The sequence below is a fragment of the Anticarsia gemmatalis genome, chromosome 3 (assembly GCF_050436995.1).
Source record: "Anticarsia gemmatalis isolate Benzon Research Colony breed Stoneville strain chromosome 3, ilAntGemm2 primary, whole genome shotgun sequence".
Lineage (NCBI taxonomy): Eukaryota > Metazoa > Arthropoda > Insecta > Lepidoptera > Erebidae > Anticarsia > Anticarsia gemmatalis.
Window position 1 is genome coordinate 11114282 of NC_134747.1, and position 4378 is coordinate 11118659.

Below are 4378 nucleotides of genomic sequence, written 5' to 3' on the forward strand. Positions count from 1 at the left end.
TATGCGTATTTTATTATCATTTTACCCCAAAACCATTTTTTCTTATATTTAGTAGCCTAGACAAAAAAAGGGCCATATCTAATGAATAATAAAAAGCTAGGGCATATGACCTGTGGTCGCGGGTTCGATTCCCATCGACATTTTTTTGTTAATAAACTCTCTGAACCACAGTAATACCAAACAAAATAAAAAAAAAAGTAATGATAAACTAGAAAAATACAAATATTTATTATATAAATTCCAGAACACAAAACTAAAAAATAGAATCTACGTAAAACTCAAAAATAAAAGATCTCGAAATATCTGGGAATCGAACTCACTGTCAGTGTAAGAGCGGATTAGTGGCAAAACTGCGTATTGTAGGTCAGGTATCAACAATCATATTACTTAACGAAAAATGAACCCTTATTCGTTGCAATAAGGTCTCAATTCAAATGGCTTCATTCAGTTTCCTAGTAATAGATAGACGAAAGGGGATTTCCGAAGTTTTCAGAATTACAAATGATTGAACACATTGCTAATTACAATTTAAGTAAAGTAGTTTTTTAGTTAATTACACAGCAAGTGTTTAAATAAAAAAAAAGCAAAAATTAGGCTGCCTAGATTCGGTTTTGGAAATTTTAAGTTTTAAAACTTATCTGTTTACTTCCAACATGAGAATTGAGAATGTTCGGAAGTGAAAGTTTGTCTTTGACTAGAGTTCGTAGTTCGTAACATTAGTTGGCGGGAAAAAGTTGTATAGCCCCGGGCGCGGCGTAGGGCGGCGGTTACGCCCCCGCGGCCGTTCTCGCGGGCGGGCGGTGGGTGGGCGCGTCTCTTCCGCGTTCCTATGAATTTTTAAATCAAGGTTACTCGCGAAGGGTTGCTGGGGAAGTTATTTTGATTGACTCGATGCCGGTCAAGGATCTCCGTAGCTTGTGTAATTAGAAATTTGTTATCGATTCTTCGGGCACTGCGTAAAGAACACTAGTATTACGATCTTCATAATTTTTTTAGGAAAAATATCGACGTTTGTAAATTATTTAAAAAAAAAACAGTACGGAATATAAAAACGAGGGATTTAAGTAGCATCAATAAATATTTTTTTGCACCATTGTCCTTTTGATTTCTGTTTCCCGTTAACGCTCAAATGAATAACTCCGGAACATTCGATGTCCTACAATAGAGGGTTGCAAATATCAAGGGGTGAATGCTGTCTGGTTTTAATGGACTCAAGTGGACTGTGACCCAAAAAATATTTAGGGACACTAAAATGAGAACTTTCACTATGATCATTTTTATGTTGATAGGTTTGCTTGCAATAATAAAATGTCTTATAACTTTTTTCGTCTTTCATGAGATACTTTGTACCATTCCACTGTCGATTTATTTGATAGGTGCTTATGATTTTTTAATAAGTACTTACTTACTAACATACATTTAAACACCTCGAAAGAGAATATAAAACAAAATTCAAGAAGTATTTATAAAAATAAATTATAGTACACCTATTAAATATAATAGGTTGACTGTTCAAATACATACCTCACAAACTCAGTAAAACAAACGATGTTTGTTATAGACGTATTGCGTACTTATCATCGTTCAAATACACGCAGTGATTAATGGCGGTACGTTGAACCGTCCACCCACTGTGGGGAGACGCACCCACGTGATTTTTTGCAACTACCCACCAAATGTACGCAAATTTTAGTACTAATGGAAGCTTCTCGAATAGGTAGGTACTTCTATTGATTTGCATTACTGGTCTAAGGGTACTCAGCCTGTGGGTGTCTGTTGATTACTGAGCTCCGGGTTCGATTCTCGGTTCGTTCTGAGAATGTAATATGGGACTTTTTTCTAAGAATAATAACAGTAGCAGCTCGCAACTTGATCAATGTGACCAGATAATGTCATTTATCTCACCCTTATAAGTATAGTAGTGAACACATATCTACTTAATGAAATGGGGCAAAATTTACATAGGGACACCACTGCCTACCTTCTTGAGGGTGTAACAGGCGTGATGTAATGTTGTAATAGAAGTGTTAATTAATGCGAGATGCAACTGACTCATGAGCTAGGGCGTGTCTGGGCGCGGGGGCGGGTGGCGCGGGCGGTCCGGCCCGCCCACCGTCACTTCCGCTTCCGTATGCCCATAAACCCTACGGTCCCTGAAAATCTGGAGAGGCAACATATTCAATAACCCAGTAATGGCCCTGAAAAGATATAACTCGTTTAAGCGGAGACAGGTCTGCGGGAACCTAGTTAGTCGCGAGTATAAACGTAAGTATTCAATGGCAGTCAAGCAATGAAACCGGCAGATTTTATTCCACTGGAAATACGTGATACGCTGATCCTCTTGTTATCAATAAGAAAAGTTCAGTTTATACTAATTGTTCAGTTTTTCCTTATACACAGGAGCGTATAGACACAGACCAGGGTTTTTTGTTTGAACGCATGGAGTCACATCTTAATTTCGACCTCTTACTTTGACTTGATACATACGACTGCACGAGACGATGAAAAAGCTCAAAGCGACTATGTTTTCCAAAAATTCGTTGTTAGTATAGTTTCTACCATCAAACTCCAGCTACCACGATAAACGCGAGCGACAAAAGTTAAGAGATAAGTATTGGCAAATATTTCAGGTCATTCATACTCTACTTAGGACTAGTATTCCATTAAATAGTTAAGGCCTGTTAGTTAGGGTAAAGTAATATTCACGACGCAGCTGGTCTGAAACTAAATGGAGGTCCGAAATGTAATAGGCTCTTAGGCAGTCTTGGGCAAAAAGGTCTTCAAGCAACATTTCACGTCACCCTATAAGCAAGTTATTGAAATTGGGACTCTTAATTGAGATCGAGTTTTTATATTTCTATGCCATCAACTATTGCGGTTAACCGTGAAAAATATTAACTACTTATTTGGACATACACAGCAGGATACCAAACTAGTTTGTAGTTTTTGGACGTCAGTATTATGCAAGGTGGCTTTCAAAAACCAGTGCGTCATATGATCAATAAATCAATAGAAAGCTTGTCCAAAGAGAACTATCTACTGGTGTCTGCGACTGTCGAGTATTGTCCGCGACTGCAAATTACGAGGTCTAGGGTTTGATTCTACAGACGTATTAATTAGGAGAATCGCTATTGATTTCTTTCAATTTCTTGAATGAATTTAGAATATTCCCAATTATTATTGTAGCCTGGATTTAGATTACGTTCCTTATATTGTATATGGTAATTACTTAATTTATAAATAGATATGGATGTATCTCGACACACCCGTACCTACACGTCCAGGTATAACTAGCGTGAAGTTACGAAAAAGAAAGATCGAAAAAGATTATACAAAAAAGATGACTGAATGAATCTCGACGGAGATGTTGATTGACATATTTGCACGTAAAATAGTGTTTACACTGATAGCTGGACATGGGCGTAGCCGGGGGGAGGTGCGGGGTGGCCACGTGCTCTAAATATCATGTAAATATCTACCCACATTTGGGCGTGCAGGAATATTGTTGCGATACTACAATAATAGTACGAAGATATTTCATGAAAGCAACGAAAGTAGGTAAGCTCAACTCGTGCTCATCATGTCCCTGCTTTTGCAGTTTCAGAAATGTTGCTAGCGCATATTATTTCCAACGATGCCGATAAGTAGCTTGGCGTAAAATTCTTTTGTAAGAGTGGTGTTTTTGAGTGAGTGTATGTTTTAACCTCTGTATGGATCCCCAAACAAGTGTTTTCGTTAGGATTTCCTTAGCAACCGAGTATTTGTCCTCGTTATAGAAACATTTAAAGTAAGTACCTTTCAAGGTGTACATAGGTACCCATCTATGTTGCAAAAGTCTACAATTAGATCTACAATTAGAATAAACCTATAAAATGTTATAACGAAATTAATTTCATCCATATCAATAAATATCAGTCAATATAAAATCTCATACGTCCCACAAACGGCTTAAAGATCGGCGGCACGCACGTTGCTATCGCGACGATTGGGGGACTACCCTCTTTGATGGAGGGCTAGACAGAATCTAATCTTTGTTGGTTGAGGTTGTGCTTTGTGTCCATTGTTTGTATGTTTGTAAAAGTCCCCGCGACACAAGAGCAATTCTTAGTGCGGGAGTTGTCTTTTAAAAAAAAAAAAAAAGAAAAAAAAATCTAGCGCGCTCGCCCACTGCGAGGATTAATTGTTTCATTCAGAACGGATTTTATAACGCAGAATCATTTTTCTCGGTAAATGTGGATAAATGATGCGTCATGGAAAACGCGAAGACTTTGACCTAGTGGACTATGGATCGAGAACGTCAATATAGTACAAATTCATACATCAAGTTCAAAAACATACCCACAAGGGTCTGTAGCATAATATTGTAGGAAAAAATCTT